At 44.6% G+C, this 19,847-nt stretch overlaps 1 long non-coding RNA gene across 2 annotated transcripts; it reads left to right on the top strand.

The window, feature by feature from the left end:
• Positions 1-756: 756 nt before the first annotated feature.
• Positions 757-19,513, top strand: LOC121817977 (uncharacterized). Of its 2 annotated transcripts, none has more exons than XR_006058073.2 (3): positions 757-1,152; positions 7,943-8,033; positions 10,981-19,513. It is a non-coding gene; the product is annotated as an uncharacterized LOC121817977 (long non-coding RNA). The 2 variants fall into 2 exon arrangements; XR_006058074.2 differs by having other exon boundaries at positions 11,130-19,513.
• Positions 19,514-19,847: the final 334 nt, after the last annotated feature.

Raw genomic sequence — 19,847 nt, forward strand, 5'->3', positions numbered from 1 at the left:
GTGGGCCTACATTGGTGCTAGGGTCCTTCACAGAAAAAGGAAAGGGGTCCCAGCTGCATCGTAACAGCCACCTTTTCACCTATTCATGTGCTCAAACTCTAGTCCAAACTGATTTTGGTAGGTCACAAAGGAAAACAGAAGAGATCAGGAAGAGAGGATGAAAACTAGGGGAGGACCCCATCTCCCCCTCGGTACCCAGCCACCTCCCTACTCTGGGAAACCTGTGGGAACATCTGGCCCAGCTCCCTTTCGCCCGCCTAGTGCTCCGTGTGTTTATATTCGCCGGCCCTGGGATCCGGACAGATTGTTTCCCCTGCAGGTTCTCAGCAACATTTTGTAGGTGGTCTTGTAAAGGAAAGCAAATATTTAAGGCTTTCCCTTTCCCTCTCCCTGATTGTTTACCTCTCTCCTGATGGGGAGAGAGGTACCACTAACTCCTGATAAGAACGGTAGAGCCGGTGGGCAGCCATCCAGGAGGTTGGCGCTAGGCTCTGATCCACTGGCTGGAGGGGGAGGGGAGTCCCGGGCGGGACATCTGGTGGAAGCATCTATGCCGTCATGTGTGGCCCAGATGTCTCTGTATGCACCTGCTTAGAGGATGGGGATTTGACAGGCAGCCCAGATAGATACCCACAATTTGCATTTATATGATTAAATGTAAGTGGCTTGGATATCTGTATTCCACATGCCTGAAACAGAGAAGCTGCCCATGTTGCGTATTAACATGTAGGGTGCCTCCAGGCCCATGCTTGCCAAAGCAGGGGCCCAAGTCTATCCATCATAGAAAACATCTATCGAGCACTTAGAAGGAGTTCTATTAATTACTGTACAAAGTACACGGCCCTTTTTAGGAATTTATGATCCAGGGAAAACAGTGTTACATGCAAGGAGATTAAAGCCTGGAATGTCTGTAGTCACAGTTGAGATCCGTAGATAGTTTTACAGGGTACAGAGTCCTTTTACTATGTTTGATCACATGATCTTCACCATGTCCTGTGACGGTAAATGTTCTGCTTGAGGTCACACAGCTGCTGAGTGAGTGGACCCATCTTCTGCTGCTGGGCACCATGTCTTGGGGGCAGAGCCAGAGGTGTGTAGCAGCAGAGGCCTTGCTGTAAGTGGCTGAGAGGCCTGAGTGATTTACATGTGGAGGTAAGGGTGGGTGTACAGAGGACGGTGGGCTCTTGTCAGATGGGTGGAAGCTGTGTGAGAGGGGCTCAGGCCCATGCTTGTCAGAGCAGGGGCCCAAATCCATCCAAGTGTGTGATTTCTGCTGGAGAGTGGTGCTGGGTGGTCCCAGGGAGGGGCACTGTGGAGGAGGAAAGCCTGGAGGAGGGGTGGGTGGAGAGTGCCCACCATCTTCAGGTGCAAGATAGCAGCCTCACTTCAGTCACAGGTCCCTCACGGGACCCTTTACTGCCCCAGCTTCACTGCTGAGGGGACAGACGAGCAGAGCACTCGAGATCATGTCCGAGGCCACACGGTGGGTGAGTCAGAGGTGGACTCCAGCCCTCTGCCTCCTTGAGGCCTGAATGCTCAGCTACTGTGCAGCTGTCTTCCAGATCCAGGGCAGGGCCACAGGCAAGGATATGAGGATGGAGTGAACTCACAGGTGGGACAGAAGCAGGGCTTGAAGACTGAAGGTCTCTGAAGCTGACCTTCAGCTGTGGCAAGACCCAAACAGTATGATCAGTCTTGATTACTGCCATTCTTCCATCGATATTATTACCTGTATTAGCAGGCAGTATTACTATATTATTAACGGACCAAAATCTAAACACAACATTTTTGATCCTGCAAGAGGGGGAGATCCAAGCCTGTATCAACATTTATTTTGATTTTTTGGGCACCCTGAAGTATGTATTTTAATTTTACCTTCAGTAGATCTTACTGTTTTTTCTCTCCACTTAGAAGGTATTTCTTCAATTTTAGGTGCTATTAATTTTGTTACCACAATTATTAATATGAAGCCCACTGTCAACTGAGAGTGACCTCAAAATCTGTCAAAATGATGACAACACTCTTTTGTTAGAAGCATGAAGGAAAAAGCGTTTGAATCTCAGCCTGCCTTGGTTTCACACCTTAGTTTCTTTCAGTAATCCTTAGTTTCCTCATCTATAAAATTCGATAACCACAAAATCTTTTTTATGGTATTATAAGATAAAATCAGGTAGTGTATTTTAAAGAACTCCATAAACTGCTAACTGTTGAACAGATGCAATTTTCTTAGTTTAACCCTGGGAAGTTCATGTCAGTATTTGATATAATTTAAACGTTTCTTAGTTAAAAGGAGACTTATGGAACCCTCTCACAAATGAGGATGAGGATGACCACTATAAAAAAAAGAAAAGAACATGATGGCATGATGCGGAGATATTGGGACACTGGCTCTTTGCTGGTGGGAATATAAAAGGGTACAGCTACTGTTGAAAACAGTATAGTGAGTCCTCAAAAATTAAACATAGAATTACCATATGATCCAGTATTTCTGGCTACAAGCCCAAAAGAATTGAAATCAGTGTCTGAGATATTTGTACACCCATGTTCATAGAAACATTATTCACAAGAGACAAAAGATAGTAGAAACCCAAGTGTCCATCAGTGGATTAATGGACAAGCAAAATGTGGCCTATCCATATGATGGAATGCTCTTCAGCCTGAAAAGAAAGGGGAATTCTGGCACCTACTACAACAATGCACCCTGAGGATTTTATGCTAAGAGAAAGAAGCCAGCCACTAAAGAACACACATTGTATGAATCCGCTTATCTGGGGTCCCTAGGTGAGTCAAGTTCAGAGACAGAAAGAAGGGTGGTTGCCAGGGGAGCGAGGAAGGGCAGTTTTTGTTAAATTGAGACAGAATTCCAGTTTTATAAGATGAAAAAGATTTCTGAGGATGGATGGTGGTGATGGTAGCACATGTACTTAACACCACTGAACCGCACACTTAAAAAGGGTTAAGATGGTAAGTGTTATGTTATGTGCTGCTGCTAAGTCGCTTCAGTCGTGTCCGACTCTGTGCGACCCCATAGATGGCAGCCCACCAGGCTCTCCCGTCCCTGGGATTCTCCAGGCAAGAACACTGGAGTGGGTTGCCATTGCCTTCTCCAATGCATGAAAGTGAAAAGTGAAAGTGAAGTCGCTCAGTCATGTCTGACTCTTAGCGACCCCATGGACTGCAGCCTACCAGGCTCCTCCATCCATGGGATTTTCCAGGCAAGAGTACTGGAGCGAGGTACCATTGCCTTCTCCAATGTTATGTGTATTTTACCATAATTGAAAAAAAAAAAAAAGAGACACAAGGCTGATAGGAGCCACCTGGAGGCTTGCAGAGCAGTGGCCACCAAGAGTACCTTCTGTCCTGGGCTCAGGAATGGCTGCGATGCTTGGGGACCTGGCTGATTCTTGGCAGAATTCAAATCCTTTCCTGTGTTGGATTTGCTATTGTGGGGAACTGCATGGCCCGAGACTCAGTCCCTGAGCAGGTGCGCCAGCTGGGTGATGCCCCAGCTCAAGTGCAGGACCAGTCCCGTGCCTGAGTGCACAACTTCAGAAATCACGGTGCCTAAAACAAACTGTTAGGGCTTCATTGCTTCCCTCTGATTCTGAGAGTGGCTGCTGTGGGAAGTAATCAGGGATTTACTGGAACTTTTCAGAAAGAGCCATATTTTGTGATTCCCCCCCAATCCCCTCTGCCCAAAACCATTAGCAGTTGCCTTGATGCTTGTCCCCAGTTAGTTCTCATGTAATTTTTTTTTTTTTTTTGCCATGTGGCTTTTGGGATCTTAGTTCCCTCACCAGGAATCAAACCTGGGGCCCCAGCATTGAGAGCACTGAGTCCTAACCACTGGACGACTAGGGAAGTCCCTATTTTGTGCTCTTTTAAAGAACACTTTGTGTATAGAAGGTCATCAACTGGGATTGGGGGCAGAAGCCTACCTTATGTGCATCTCTTTCAGGCTCAAATTGAAGGGGCCTCTGTGGCATTTTGGGGGCTTTCCTGGTGACTCATATGGTAAAGAATTCTCCTGCAATGCAAGAGACCCAAGTTCAGTCCCTGGGTTGGGAAGATCCCTTGGGGAAGGGAAACGTTACCCATTCCAGTAGGGCTTTCCAGGTGGCACAGGTGGCATTTTGGAGCATGGAGAGGTCTTCCCACAGGAGGAAGGCCCAGAAAACTCAGCTGCAGTCCCCAAGCCCTGGATCTGGTAGGAGGGGGTGTGCAGGGAGCAGGGCAGCTGAGTCCTGAAAGGGAGAGTGCCCGAGCCCTCCAGCAGACAGGCGGAGAGGACAGCTATTCTAAAGAGCTCCTGGAGGCTGATCTGGATCTTCTCTGAAGAAGGTCTGCATTAGATGGTTCTGGAAGAACACATGGGCCCAAGTTCGTGTGACTCTGTGGGCCAGGGATGCTTGGGGCCTTGGGCCTCCACCAGCACCCTTCTGTTTGCTTAGACTGAAGGGCAGTGGCTGAGGACATACAGGAGGCCTCCTCCATCAAGGTGGCCAGGGCCTTTCTCTCTGAGGAGCAGCCTGCCGCATCCAGGCTGTGTCCCCCCAGCTGCTCCTCCTGCCTGGCCTCAGCCACCATGGCTGCCCCTGCTCCCTCCAAGAAAGATGATTTCCAGCCCCTTCTGTAGGCTGGGGAAAGCAGCCTTGCTAAACCACACACCATGAATCAAGTGACTTTCCCTGCCCATCTGCATTGATAATGTCCTTGGCTCCCTTTCTGGAAGGAAGTGCTGGTCTATCCCCCTTTATGGAGGGGCAGAAGGGGACCCTGGAAGATGAGAGAGCCTGAGGTTGAGGGTGGGCTCTGTGGGCTGAGGGTGCCCAGGGCAGGGTGAGGAGGCTGCAGGGCAGAGCAAAGGAACATGAATTCCTGTTCAGAGGGGTCAAAGCCCCTCTATAGAGATCTCTGTGTGTCATGTGGGTGTTAGACCATGGGGTGGGGACTAGAGACTGGAGAGTCACATAAGAACAAAAATCACTCTTGCTCACAAGGAATTCGCCCAGGAAGGTAGAAATGACACAAACAGAAATGAAGGAATGAATGAATGAATATGTAAAGATTTCTTTCTCCCAGAGAAGACATCATTCTTGCCTAAGGCTTCAACATGTTCAAATACAGGGCTGATTTCACCCCCACAGCCTTTAGGGAAGCTCCCTGGATCTGCTTCTCGGGGCTGAGGCTGAGTGATTGAGGCCTGGAGGCATCCTCTGAGGGCGCAGTCCCTCCACACTGTAGGTGGGTGTTACTGGCTGAGCACCGGCCAGAAAAATCTCAGATGGCCCCTTCAGACGGCACTGACCCTGTTCATCATGATGGTTGGGCTCCAGGGAACAGAAAACACTTAAGAGCTGGGCCTAGAAATTGTGGCAGCATGACCTTGAAGACACTTTACTGGCCAAGAAGTCTTACAGAGCCCAGGTTCAAAAGGCGACCCTCTCCTCTCAGTGGGAGAACTGTTGAAACACACTGGGTCATGCTTTAAAATTGCCACAGTGGTTTCTCCCTGAGTCATGGGATCACAGAGTTTACTGCATGGAAGAACCACACTCTGCAGGAATCTTGCCTTGGCACACTCGGCCTCAGTTTATTCTGCATCGTGAAGCTGTTCTACTCCAAGGGGAGCGCTGAGGCCTCAGGAGCATAAGTAAGAACATGAGAAAAGTCGTTGCATGTGAGACTCTTAGCCCCGCCCAGGTCCCCATGCCGCTCAGGGGCCAAGAGGGCACTCTTAGTGGTGGAGCCACAGCAGCAAGGAGAGAGCACCATGCAGAAGTGGTGGTGCCTTAGGATTTCCTCTCGACATCGTCAGCCTGTCATTATCATCATCACCATCACTGTAATATTCACGACACTTCTCAACATAGCTGCACTTCTTAGCACTTACTTCTTGAAATTTTTATTTTGTGGGTGTTCGCATGTGTGTGTATATGACTATGAAATCCATCTCCTCCACCAGAAAATTAGCTTCATGAGAACCAAGGCTTTGGATGTTTTGCTCATCACTGGTACCCACTTCTGGAACCCTGTCTGGACTCTGGAAGCATCCACTAAATAAATGTGGGGGAATAAAAAAATCGCCACCATCACCAGCAGCAATTTCATCTCCTCATGACTCCCTGCTGATCACCATCCTTCAGTGTTTCTTGAATCTTATATCTTCTTTTAATCTTTATTTTCTCTGCTAAAAAGACAGAAGTTGCTGAAATGGTTGATGAGCAGTTAGTTGGGAATCTGCTTCTCTTTTTTCTGCCAAACAAACAAGTGATGCGACCCTCCCCTGCTCTTGGCTTTGATGGGAAGGAGTGGTGGATTAGCTGTTCTCTCTAAGTTTACTTCTAGTTCCAAAATATGAACATGTAAACTCGAAATGATTGCACTTTGGCCATGTATGCCAAAAATTTCTTTTGCAAATTCTGATGACTTAATCAGTTTGTGTTTGTTACAGCAAGCTTAAGAATGAAAGAAAACTGTGTTCTTTATAGGCCTTTAGTTTAGAACTGCAACCTAGTAAGGATGTGAATTTCTTAAAAAAACAATATGCTTTAATCTTGAAATGAAGCCATTGTTAAGCTTAAATTATGACGTGGAAAAAAAATGGAAGGTAAGAGAAGTTCTGTTTCTTATGCATTAACACTTAGACTCTTCCTGCTTTGGCTTCTTTGGGTTCTCATCGCTCACTGAATGCTGTCACTTCTGACTTCTGTCTTCAGGAAGCTGCTTGCCTGCCATGACTGTTTCCAATGACACCACTGCTGCTGCTGCTAAGTCACTTCAGTTGTGTCTGACTCTTTGCAACCCCGTAGACGGCAGCCCACCAGGCTCTCCCGTCCCTGGCATTCTCCAGGCAAGAACACTGGAGTGGGTTGCCATTGCTTTCTCCAATGCATGAAAGTGAAAAGTGAAAGTGAAGTCACTCAGTCGTATCTGATTCTTTGCGACCCCATGGACTGCAGCCTACCAGGCTCCTCCATCCATGGGATTTTCCAGGCAAGAGTACTGGAGTAGGGTGCCATTGCCTTCTCTCTCCAATGACACTACATGGCTCCATATCTGAGAGCCTATTCAGGCTCCAGTCTCTGCCCATCCATGGATTCTCCACCCCACAACCAGGTTAGCAGATGCCTCACCAAGGTTGGTGGTCCACGGGCATCCCCAGCCCACCAGCAGCCTTGTGTCCTGCAGCCTTACCTCCCTCGACTCACTCACCTAACCACAGTACTTTACTCTCTGAAATACTCTGTGAGCATTCTGGTGCCTCAGGTCTGAGCCACTCCTTTTCCTTTGGGATGATATCGCTCCATTATTTAACAAATATGTATCCTGGGGAGTATTGTGTGAGGGAGCCTAAGAGAAAAATTGTATAGCGATATGTGTGCATGCTACATCACTTCAGTCGGGTCCGTCTCTTTGTGACCCCATGGACTGTAGCCCACCAGGCTTTTCTGTTTATGGGATTCTCCTGGCAAACTGGAGTGAGTTGCCATGCCCTCCTCCAGGGGATCTTCCCAACTGAGGGACTGAACCCATGTCTCTGACTTCTCCTGCACTGGCAGGCAGGTTCTTCACCTTTAGCGCCACCTGGGAAGCCCACAGTGATCTGAGTAAACACAAATAGACCAGCTCCGTGGTGGAATGGGCTTCCCGTCCAGTTCTAACACAGAGTGATTTGGGGTCAGTGACTCAAGCCTATTTTTGCCTCAATCATCTCATTCATGAAATGAAATAATAATAAACATTTGTCAAATTCTTGCTAAGAACTAGACATCATTCCAAATGGCCTGGGATGTTACATGTTTAACCAGCATGGCTGCCTCCTGACAAGGGTACTGCTGTGATTCCCATTTCCCGGATGAGACATGGAAGGACCAAGGAAGCTACCAAGCTACTTGTGTTGGGCAAGTGACTCGTGTGGCTGTGCTCTTCCCCACCCCAGGTGCTGCCTCCTGAGGAGAAAACTTGTACACGGTGTGTTGGGGGTCCAACTTCACTTCATGCAGAGACTATGGAACAGCACCCAGACAAGAGTAAGTGCTGGGAACTCTGGCCCTTGTTGCCCATCTCATGCTCCTTTCCAGCCCTGCTTAGGTTTGCCTGCACCCCGAAGCTGCATCGCTGATCCCCAGATATGGTGACATCACACACCTACCAAGTCCCTTTAGCTCTGGTTTTCTGAACTGTTTATTTGCATCTTAGGCCATTTCCTTGTACTCTTTTTTTTTTTTTGTTTGGCTGTGCTGGGTTTTGGTTGCAGTGCACAGGCTTTGTCTAGTTCGGATGTGCTGGTTTGGTCGCCCCACAGCATGTGGGATCTTAGTTCCTCTACCAGGGATCAAACACAAATCCCCTGCATTGGAACTCGGATTCTTAACCATTGGACCACCAGCGAAGTCCTCATTTCCCTTTATTCTTAGTTATCTTCATTTACTCCTGACTCATCTCTCCATCCAGAATTCAAGCTGCAGGTGTTTGAAAACACAGTGTATGAATGGAAAACTAGAGTCATGAAAATCCAGAGCCGATTGCCATTGGAGAGAGACCTAGTTACTCAGAGTTCCCAGAAGGAGGGCAACCAGGGGCTCAGGTGTCTGGGCTAATTTCCCTGGAAGAGTTTATATTGGCAATGTTTTAGAAGTTTGCATTGTTTCCCTTCAAAGTTCAATCTACTTTTATTCCCTTAAAGGTTCAAAAGGGACTTTTCACTTTTGAAGTGGACACTGTGTGTGTGGCCTTGTGGCATGATTCTCTGACCCTCCTAAGGGTTCTGTGAGTTACCCAGGAACCTGTGACAAATCTCTGCAACAACCCAGACTAATAGTCCTCCAATGAGTGAGTTACTGAAATTACCAAGTGGGTCCCACCCAATGTAAAACCCACCCAAATGCATCTTTCTTTGTGGCTTTGAACACAGCTCTACCCTCTCTGTGCCTTAGTTTTGCCCTTTCACTGCTCTAAAGTGGAACCTCCACTTGTATTGAAGACTTCTACCTGATTCCTTGGAATAAAAGTTGCTGAGAAAATTTAGTGTTGGGTCATGAAGAACTCATTGTATTACTTCTAATCTCCCCCTTTCTTCCTAACTGTTCTGATTTCCTGTCCTTTGTTGTGCTGGCCTGCTGCTGCTGCTGCTGCTGCTGCTGCTGCTGCTGCTGCTGCTAAGTCGCTTCAGTCATGTCCGACTCTGTGCAACACCATAGATGGCAGCCCACCAGGCTCCCCCACCCCTGGGATTCTCCAGGCAAGAACACTGGAGTGGGTTGCCATTTCCTTTTCCAGTACATGAAAGTGAAAAGTGAAAGGGAAGTCGCTCAGTCGTGTTCAACTCTTAGCGACCCCATGGACTGCATGCAGCCTACCAAGCTCCTCCATCCACGGGATTTTCCAGGCAAGAGTACTGGAGTGGGGTGCCATCGCCTTCTCCAGGTGTGCTGGCCTGGGTATATCTAATTTAGATCACTCTGCTTCCCTTAACCACCATTAACCCAAATGCTAGGTGTGAGAAGTCAAGGATAGTTGGTTGTGTGAGAATAAAGTCAGAAACTCCTGTCACATCATTACAACCCCTCGGCAGACCCACTGGGGACCCCTCAGTATCACGCCAGAAGCCAACCCTACCCAACTCTTGGCAGTCCAAATTTTAATATTAAAATCAACAGCCCAGCTTATTTCAAACTTGAGAAGTCTGTGGTTTTTCTGATTCTGTTCAAAGAAAATGAGTGTTTTCCTTTTAGTCTTGTTTAGACAGTTGTATTAAATGGGTCCATCAGTCAGATGGTACAAAACATACAGACCTTTTCCTCGAGATGATGGAGTAAATGTTGTGAGAATGATCATGAGGACTGATGGCCATGAGCTGCCTCCTCTGGGCTGCTCCTGCCAAGGGTTGCTAGGGTTTTTCAGAGGAACATTCCTTCTCCTTTGGGAAGGAGGAGCTGGCATGGCAGGTATGAGGGAGACATGTTTTAAGTTCTCCAAGAGTTCTGCTTGGTCTTCTAGAATGCCCCCGAGGTAAAGATGGAGGGGGTGCTCTGGCCCAGAAACCTCACTCCACCCTCCTTCTCAGGGATACCATGGAGAGTTCCACCACTCGGCATCTCAGGGCTGCTGAGGACCCAGTGCTGGTCAGATGCAGAACTAGTTGTGATGTGGTGTGATGGACATGCCCAGGAGTCCGGAACTGCACATCACTCTAAACCACAGCCATCCTGTCTTGCTGCTCCTGCTCCTGACGCCAATTGTCTTGCTGTTCACACTGTTTACTGAACCCAGGGTAGGCCAGGCACCAGTTAAGAGGCTGAAAGAAGACTCAAGGAGCTGTAGGAACTGCAGACATATTTATTCTCTTCTGGCTGACACAGCAGCCGTAGCAGTAGACACACTAAGTGCTTTCCTCTCGTGGCTGACCCAAGGGACACAGCTGTGATGCCGCAGTAAGTGCCTCTGTTTTCTGGGTGGAACTCATGTCGCAAAGCTAGCCCATGTCCAAGAGAGTACCTCGTGATGCGCATGTGCAGTGCTATAAATGATCTGCTACATTATTTACAAAACGTGGGGGAAGAGAGCCTGAAAATGCCATCTTGGCTAATTTACTCTCTCCCCACACACCCCCCTTTGGAAAGTGTGTCTCCCCATCCTGCCCAACTCAGAGCATGTGCCAACAACAGTGGAAACATGCTATGAAATACCAAGTCACAGTGAGAGTGTTATGTGTTTTAAACATCCCCTTTTTCCATGGATGCAGTGTATTATTTTCTCATCAAAAGCTGAAACTAAGAGGCAGTGGATGACTTGAGTTGATGGGGTGGCTGGGCAGAATGCATTACCAGGACCCCAGTAGCTCTGGCATCTTCTCACCTGCACTTGTCCTGACTGCTATGCCCTTGAACTTCTTCCTCAGAGAGTTTAGGACTCCCTGATCTGGGCCAACACTGCCCTGTCCATATATGTCACACCTGTGTTCTCTCTTCTCTCCAGTTAAATCATAAGCCACACAAAGGACAGAATGCCTGTCTTAGGATCTTCATGCCTCAAGAAGTGCCTCTTCTGGTGGACACTAGTCTCAGAGCATTAGCTGGAAGGGCCCATAGAAACCTCTAGTGAAGCCCTGCACCTTCATTTCCCAGGGAAGAAAATTCCACCGACGAAGACAGAAAAGTTCACAGCCTGTGGAGGTGACGCTGAGCTGCTCTTGGAGCTGTGATCCCCTAACCAGACTGCTCAAGGATGTTCCCAGTGACTGGGAGTCACTGTGATAAAAGATAAGCCATATCTTCCAAATAGAGCTTCTCAGACTACTGGGCCTGTAGGTGTGTGACCTGTGCTGATGTTTCCATTTGAGGGTTTAATTTTGAAATTTGCATGGCTAAGGGCAAGAGTGAAATATGCTCACTAACCCTGGGATTCAGGGTCCTTCTTAGCCAGTCAATCAGGCCAGTGAGGCCAGGCAGGGCCTCTCCACATGGAGCAGCTGCCCTGCAGGATCAGGAGGAGACAGAGAAGGCCTGGTCCTCAGGAAAGGCTGACAGGTCAGGCTGAGAAGAATACACAGCTACTCACCCTGTGTTTACTCCTCAGATTGAATTATTCCTCCCTTTGGGCAGAATGAGAGTGTATAGTGGCCAAGAGAAGCCAGGGTGTCACAGGTTGCAGATGGGAGTTCCTCCCCACAATATTCCCAGGGTTTTTTCTTGGTCTCTACTCAGTTCCCAACCCCCACGCTCATTCTCAGAAGAAAGGAGGCTGGGGAGACAGTTCTCTTTGGATTTCTTAAAGCCACAGGGCCAGGCCACACCACATACATACAAATCCTGGTGGGTTGGGGGCAGGTAGACAGTGCATGGTGCGGATGGCAGGCCCCACAGGCAGACTTGCTAAGTTCAAATCTCAGCTCCATCAGTTCCCACTGCTGTGTCACTGGGCTCAGGGCCAGAACAAAGTCCATCAGGCTGGGGGACTTGAAAGCAGAACTGTATGCTCTCCCAGTACCAGAGGCTGGAAGTCCAAGATCAAGGTGTCTGCATGGACAGTTTCCCCTGAAGCATCTCTCTTTGGCATGTAGACAACTGTCTTCTCCCTGTGTCATCACATGATCCTCCCTCTCTGTGAGTCTGTGTCCTGATCTCCTCTTCTTGGAAGGACACCACTCATATAGTTGGGTTTTTTTAATATAAATTTATTTATTTTAATTGGTAGTTAATTACTTTACAATATTGTATTGGTTTTGCCATACATCAACATGAATCTGCCACAGGTATACACGTGTTCCCCATCCTGAACCCCCCTCCCTCCTCCCTCCCCGTACCATCCCTCTGGGTCATCTCACTGCACCACCCCCAAGCATCCTGTATCCTGCATTGAACCTGGACTGGTGATTCATTTCATATATGATATTATACATGTTTAAATGCCATTCTCCCAAATCATCCCACCCTCTCCCTCTCCTTCAGAGCACAAAAGAATTTCCTATACATCTGTGTCTGTTTTGCTGTCTTGCATACAGTGTTATGTTACCATCTTTCTAAATTCCATATATATGTGTTAGTATACTGTATAGGTGGTTTTCTTTCTGGCTTACTTCACTCTTACTGTATAATAGGCTCCAGTTTCATCCACCTCATTAGAACTGATTCAAATGTATTCTTTTTAATGGTTGTGTAATACTCCATTGTATATATGTACCACTGCTTTCTTATCCATTCATCTGCTGATGGAGATCTAGGTTGCTTCCATGTCCTGGCTATTATAAACAGTGCTGTGATGAACATTGGGGTACATGTGTCTCTTTCAATTCTGGTTTCCTCAGTCTGTATGCCCAGCAGTGGGATTGCTGGGTCATAAGGCAGTTCTATTTTCAGTTTTTAAGGAATCTCCACACTGTTCTCCATAATGGCTGTACTAGTTTGCATTCCCACCAGCAGTGTAAGAGGGTTCCCTTTTCTCCACACCCTCTCCAGCATTTATTGCTTATAGACTTTTGGATTGGAGCCATTCTGACTGGTGTGAAGTGGTACCTCATTGTGGTTTTGATTTGCATTTCTCTGATAATGAGTGATGTTGAGCCTCTTTTCATGTGTTTGTTAGCCATCCGTATGTCTTCTTTGGAGAAATGTCTGTTTAGTTCTTTGGCCCATTTTTTGATCGGGTCATTTATTTTTCTGGAATTGAGCTGCAGGAGTTGCTTGTATATTTTTGAGATTAGTTGTTTGTCAGTTGCTTCATTTGTTATTATTTTTTCCCATTCTGAAGGCTATCTTTCCACCTTGCTTATAGTTTCCTTTGTTGTGCAGAAGCTTTTAAGTTTAATTAGGTCTCATTTGTTTATTTTTGCTTTTATTTCCAATATTCTGGCGTCATAGAGGATCCTGCTGTGATGTATGTCAGAGAGAGTTTTGCCTATGTTCTCCTCCAGGAGTTTTATAGTTTCTGGTCTCACATTTAGATCTTTAATCCATTTTGAGTTTATTTTTGTGTATGGTGTTAGAAAGTGTTCTAGTTTCATTCTTTTACAAGTGGTTGACCAGTTTTCCCAGCACCACTTGTTAAAGAAATTGTCTTTAATCCACTGTATATTCTTGCCTCCTTTGTCAAAGATAAGGTGTCCATAGGTGCGTGGATTTATCTCTGGGCTTTCTATTTTGTTCCATTGATCTGTATTTCTGTCTTTGTGCCAGTACCATACTGTCTTGACAACTGTGGCTTTGTAGTAGGGCCTGAAGTCAGGCAGGTTGGTTCCTCTGGTTCCATTCTTCTTTCTCAAGATTGCTTTGGTTATTCGAGGTTTTTTGTATTTCCATACAAATTGTGAAATTATTTGTTCTAGCTCTGTGAAAAATACCGTTGGTAGCTTGATAGGGACTGCATTGAATCTATAAATTGCTTTGGGTAGTATACTCATTTTCACTATATTGATTCTTCCAATCCATGAACATGGTAATTTCTCCATCTATTAGTGTCCTCTTTGATTTCTTTCACCAGTGTTTTATAGTTTTCTATATATAGGTGTTTAGTTTCTTTAGGTAGATATATTCCTAAGTATTTTATTCTTTTCATTGTAATGGTGAATGGAATTGTTTCCTTAATTTCTCTATTTTCTCATTCTTAGTGTATAGGAATGCAAGGGATTTCTGTGTGTTGATTTTATATCCTGCAACTTTACTATATTCATTGATTAGCTCTAATAATTTTCTGGTGAAGTCTTTAGGGTTTACTATGTAGAGGATCATGTCTTCTGCAAACAGTGAGCGTTTTACTTCTTCTTTTCCAATTTGGATTCCTTTTATTTCTTTTTCTGCTCTGATTGCTGTGGCCAAAACTTCCAGAACTATGTTGAATAGTAGTCATGAAAGTGGGCACCCTTGTCTTGTTGTTCCTGACTTTAGGGAAATGCTTTCAATTTTTCACCATTGAGGATAATGTTTGCTGTGGGTTTTGTCATATATAGCTTTTATTATGTTGAGGTGTGTTCCTTCTATTCCTGCTTTCTGGAGGGTTTTTCATCATAAATGGATGCTGAATTTTGTCAAAGCCTTTCTCTGCATCTATTGAGATAATCATATGGCTTTTATCTTTCAATTTGTTAATGTGGTATATTACATTGATTGATTTGCCGATTTGAAGAATCCTTGCATCCCTGGGATAAAGCTCACTTGGTCATGGTGTATGATCTTTTTAATGTGTTGTTGGATTCTGAATGCTAGAATTTTGTTAAGGATTTTTGCATCTATGTTCATCAGTGATATTGGCCTCTAATTTCTTTTTTTGTGGCATCTTTGTCAGGTTTTGGTATTAGGGTGATAGTGGCCTCATAGAATGAGTTCGGAAGTTTTCCTTCCTCTGCAATTTTCTGGAAGAGTTTGAGTAGGATAGGTATTAGCTCTTCTCTAAATTTTTGGTAGAATTCAGCTGTGAAGCCGTCTGGACCTGGGCTTTTGTTTGCTGGAAGATTTCTGATTACAGTTTCAATTGCCGTGCTTGTGATGAGTCTGTTAAGATTTTCTATTTCTTCCTGGTTCAGTTTTCGAAACTTGCACTTTTCTAAGAGTTTGTCTATTTCTTCCACGTTGTCCATTTTATTGGCATATAATTGCTGATAGTAGTCTCTTATGATCCTTTGTATTTCTGTGTTGTCTGTTGTGATCTCTCCATTTTCATTTCTAATTTTATTGATTTGATTTTTCTCCTTTGTTTCTTGATGAGTCTAGTTAATGGTTTGTCAATTTTTTTTATCCTTTCAAAGAACCAGCTTTTTGCTTTGTTGATTTTTGCTATGGTCTCTTTTGTTTCTTTTGCATTTATTTCTGCCCTAATTTTTAAGATTTCTTTCCTTCTACTAACCCTGGGGTTCTCCATTTCTTCCTTTTCTAGTTGCTTTAGGTGTACAGTTAGGTTATTTATTTGACCTTTATCTTATTTCTTGAGGTATGCCTGTATTGCTATGAACTTTCCCCTTAGCGCTGTCTTTACAGTGTCCCACAGGTTTTGGGTAGTTGTGTTTTCATTTTCATTCATTTCTATGCATATTTTGATTTCTTCTGTGATTTGTTGGTTATTCAGCAGCGTGTTGTCCAGCCTCCATATGTTTGAATTTTTAATAGTTTTTCTCCTGTAATTGAGATCTAATCTTACTGCATTGTGGTCAGAAAAGATGCTTGGAATGATTTCAATTTTTTTGAATTTACCAAGGCTAGATTTATGGCCCACGATGTGATCTATCCTGGAGAAGGTTCTGTGTGCGCTTGAGAAAGAGGTGAAATTCATTGTTTGGGGGTGAAATGTCCTATAGATATCAATTAGGTCTAACTGGTCTATTGTATCATTTAAAGTTTGTGTTTCCTTGTTAATTTTCTGTTCAGTTGACCTATCCATAGGTGTGAGTATTAAAGTATTAAAGTCTCCCACTATTATTGTGCTATTGTTAATTTCCCCGTTCATACTTGTTAGCATTTGACTTACATATTGTGGTACTATGTTGGGTTCATATATATTTATAATTGTTATATCTTCTTCTTGGATTGATCCTTTGATCATTGTATAGTGTCCTTCTTTGTCTCTTTTCACAGCCTTTGTTTTAAAGTCTATTTTATCTGATATGAGTATTGCTACTCTTGCTTTCTTTTGGTCTCTATTTCCATGGAAAATCTTTTTCCAGCCCTTCACTTTCAGTCTGTATGTGTCTCCTGTTTTGAGGTGGGTCTCTTATAGACAACATATGTAGGGGTCTTGTTTTGTATCCATTCAGCCAGTCTTTGTCTTTTGGGGTATTCAACCCATTTACGTTTAAGGTAATTATTGATAAGTATGATCCCGTTGACATTTACTTTATTGTTTTGGGTTCGAGTTTATATACCCTTTTTGTGTTTCTGTCTAGAGAATATCCTTTAGCATTTGTTGGAGCGCTGGTTTGGTGCTGCTGAATACTCTCAGCTTTTGCTTGTCTGTAAAGCTTTTGATCTCTCCTTTATATTTGAATGAGATCCTTGCTGGGTACAGTAATCTGGGCTGTAGGTTATTTTCTTTCATCACTTTAAGTATGTCTTGCCATTCCTTCATGGCTTGAAGAGTTTCTATGGAAAGATCAGCTGTTATCCTTATGGGAATCCCCTTGTGTGTTTTTTGTTGTTTTCCCTTGCTGCTTTTAATATTTGTTCTTTGTGTTTGATCTTTGTTAATTTGATTAATATGTGTCTTGGGATGTTTCACCTTGGGTTTATCCTGTTTTGGACTTTCTGGGTTTCTTGGACTTGGATAATTATTTCCTTCTCCATTTTAGGGAAGTTTTCAACTATTATCTCCTCAAGTACTTTCTCATGGTTTTTCTTTTTGTCTTCTTCTGGAACTCATGTTTCGAATGTTGGGGCATTTAACACTGTCCTGGAGGTCTCTGAGATTGTCCTCATTTCTTTTAATTCGTTTATTCTTTTTCCTCTCTGATTCATTGATTTCTACCATTCTATCTTCTAATTCACTAATCCTATTTTCTGCCTCTGTCATTCTACTATTTTTTGCCTCCAGAGTGTTTTTGATCTCATTTATTGCATTATTCATTATATATTGATCCTTTTTATTTCTTCTAGGCCCTTGTTAAACCTTTCTTGCATCTTCTCAATCCTTGTCTCCAGGCTATTTATCTGTGATTCCATTTTGGTTTCAAGATTTTGGATCATTTTCACTATCATTATTCAGAATTCTTTATCAGGTAGATTCCCTATCTCTTCCTCTTTTGTTTGGTTTGGTGGGCATTTGTCCTGTTCCTTTACCTGCTGGGTGTTCCTCTGTCTCTTCATCTTGTTTATATTGCTGAGTTTGGGGTGTCCTTTCTGTATTCTGGCAGTTTGTAGAGTTCTCCTTATTGCGGAGTTTCCTCTCTGTGGGCGGGGTTGTACAGGTGGCTTGTCAAGGTTTCTTGGTTAGGGAAGCTTGTGTCAGTGTTCTGGTACATGGAGCTGGATTTCTTCTCTCTGGAGTGCAATGAAGTGTCCAGTAATGAGTTATGAGATGTCACTGGTTTTGGAGTAACTTTGGGAAGCCTGTATATTGGAGCTCAGGGCTGTGTTCTTGTGTTGCTGGAGAATTTGCATGGTATGTCTTGCTCTGGAACTTGCTGGCCCTTGGGTGGTGCTTGGTTTCAGTGTCGGTATGGAGGCATCTGATGAGCTCCTGTCAATTAATGTTTCCTGGAGTTCCTCCTGCTTCCAGTTTTCAGTCTTATTTTTGCAGTAGTCTCAAGACTTCTCCTTCTATACAGCACCATTGATAAAACATCTAGGTTAAAGATGAAAAGTTTCTCCCCACTGAGGGACACCCAGAGAGGTTCACAGAGTTACATGGAGAAGAGGAGGGAGGAGGGAATTAGAGGTGACCCGAATGAGATGAAGATGAAAGGTTGTTGTTGAATCACGACACCGGGATTCTTGGCCCCTGGAGGAGAAGAATTCAATCCGGGGCCAGAGACAAGGCTTGATCGCTCAGAGCTTTTGTGTAATAAAGTTTTATTAAAGTATAAAGGAGATAGAGAAAGCTTCTGACATAGGCATCAGAAGGGGGTAGAAAGAGTACCTGCTTGTTAGTGTTAGCAATGAAGTTATATACTCTCCAGTAAATCAAAAGAATGTCTGGAGGTTGTAAAGACCTCATCAGACCTACTCCCATAATTTAAATTTTAAGATAACAGAATTAGCCAGAAGGTTTAATCCAGAGACTGTCCTCAGGCAGAATACATAATACATTGTTGTTATATAATCCTTGTAAAGAGCAGGTCTACTCCCATAATTTACAGAATTAGCCAGAAGGTTTAATCCAGAGACTGTCCTCAGGCATAATACATTGTTGTTATACAATCCTAAGGAATGTAGAGAAGGAAAAAAAGTTTGTCCTTTCTTCCTCCTTGAGAATTCCAGACCCCTCTCTCCTTGGGGACCCCTAGACTTCTTATCAACCTGCCTAGGAAATGACTCTCTCTAGGTGGAATCAATAGACGAGAGAGCAAGCTAGCCAGTAATCACTTCCTTATGTGCACTCCACAACTGGACTGCTCAGAGATGTTCACGGAGTTATACAGAGAAGAGAAGAGGGAGGAAGGAGACAGAGGTGGTCAGTATGATAAAAGGGGGGAATCAAAAGAAGCAAGACAGATTCAGCCAGTAATCATTTCCCTAAGTGTTCTCCACCATCTGGAACACACAGAAATTCTCAGAGTTGGGTAGAGAAGAGAGGGGGTAGGGAGGAGACACAGGTGACCTGGTGGAGGAAAAGGAGAATCCAAAGGAGGAGAGAGTAGGCAAGCCAGAATCTCACTCCCAAGTAAAAATGGGTACTGAAGATTGGGTTCTTAAAGGTACAAAATTGATAACAAATACCAAAAAGCGGAGATTAAAAATCTAGAGTAGAGTTTGGAATTTCAAAAATACAATATTAAAGAAAAGAAGAAAAAAAAAACAGAAAAAAGGTCACAAAAATTATTTTAAAATATATATATATGAAGTTTGCTTTTAAAAAATAGGGTCTTCTCTTTTTTTCAAAGTAATAGTAGGTTATAAAAGTGAAAATTAAGGGAGTAATAGAGGACTTAAAAATTTAAAAAAATTAAAAAAAAGAATGATCATAAAAATAATAAAAGGATATCTAAGACTTTCTCTGGTGTTGTTGTGGGTATTGTGGGTCAGTTCATTTTCGGATAGTTCCTTGGTCCGGTTTATATTTCTCAAGATCTATAGGCCCCTTCTTATGTAGTCGGTACTAACTACAGGGTTCTAATCTATTGCGCCTGTCACTTCCAAGGCGGTTCCCTCTGTTTCAGCTTCTTCTGTTTGCTGGTCTCTTCAGTGTCTGATTTCCGCCATGACACAAAGAGGGTGGTGGTGGACACTGTTTTCAGGCTCACTTGTTCAGTCACGCTGTGGGGAGGGAGGGACGCTGCAAACAAATAACACTGGTGTGTGCTCGCAATGCCTCAGCCACACTGGGCCTGCCCCCGCTCACAGCGCGTGTACCCTCCCTGCCCACACCGCTCAGGCTCTAGGTTGCTTCACTGGGAACCGTCCGAGGCCAGCCCTGGGCTGCATGCACCTCCCAGGTCTAAGCCGCTCAGGTTCAGGCGCTCGGGTAGTCCTCAAAGGCTCAGACTCGGTTAGGCCTGTGTTTTGTGCCCTTCCCAGGTCCGAGCAGCTCAAATGATGAGGAGTTTGGTGAGCACAGTCGCTGCGACTTATCACCTTCACCTGTCGCTGCCACTTGGTGTGCTGGGTGTACAACCGGCACACCTTCTCAGGCAGATGTTGACCATCCAGAACCCCAAGAAGTCTTAGTTAGCAAAGAAGCCTGCTTACAGGTTTGTAGATAATGTC

Source organism: Ovis aries, chromosome 25, assembly GCF_016772045.2.
Source record: "Ovis aries strain OAR_USU_Benz2616 breed Rambouillet chromosome 25, ARS-UI_Ramb_v3.0, whole genome shotgun sequence".
Lineage (NCBI taxonomy): Eukaryota > Metazoa > Chordata > Mammalia > Artiodactyla > Bovidae > Ovis > Ovis aries.